Genomic DNA, 449 nt, shown 5'->3' with positions numbered 1-449 from the left:
AAAAAAAAAAAAAAAGGTTAGGTTATACTATACCAAGACATTTTTAATACTTTTGACTGTTCAATCATACGGAAATTATGTTTCGAGATCAAGACTCACCCGAACTGTGAATATTCTGAATATGCGATCATTTGCGACAATTGATTTTATTCTGTATATTTTTTTTTTTTTTCGTTATACCAATGTCTGAAGAGGGCTCAAACCGGTAGCCGAAACTTGTAATCTTAATCATTTCTTAATTTATACTCCAATTTTTTGCGTTATGTAATAATTTTTTATCTCTGTTAATTTTAATGTAATATATATATTTTTGTGTTTTTGGAAGAAATGTGTTTGACTCTTACTTCGCCCGATACTTATTTTTGATTATTAAATCAATTTTATTGTGTTTACTAATATCAGAAGAAGATTTCTTCTTTTTCTCCCTCGGTAATGGCTCCCGCGTCAAA

The sequence above is a fragment of the Trachymyrmex septentrionalis genome, unplaced genomic scaffold, assembly GCF_001594115.1.
Source record: "Trachymyrmex septentrionalis isolate Tsep2-gDNA-1 unplaced genomic scaffold, Tsep1.0 scaffold108, whole genome shotgun sequence".
NCBI classification, from domain to species: Eukaryota; Metazoa; Arthropoda; class Insecta; order Hymenoptera; family Formicidae; genus Trachymyrmex; species Trachymyrmex septentrionalis.
Note: the sequence above shows the minus strand (reverse complement) of the source record.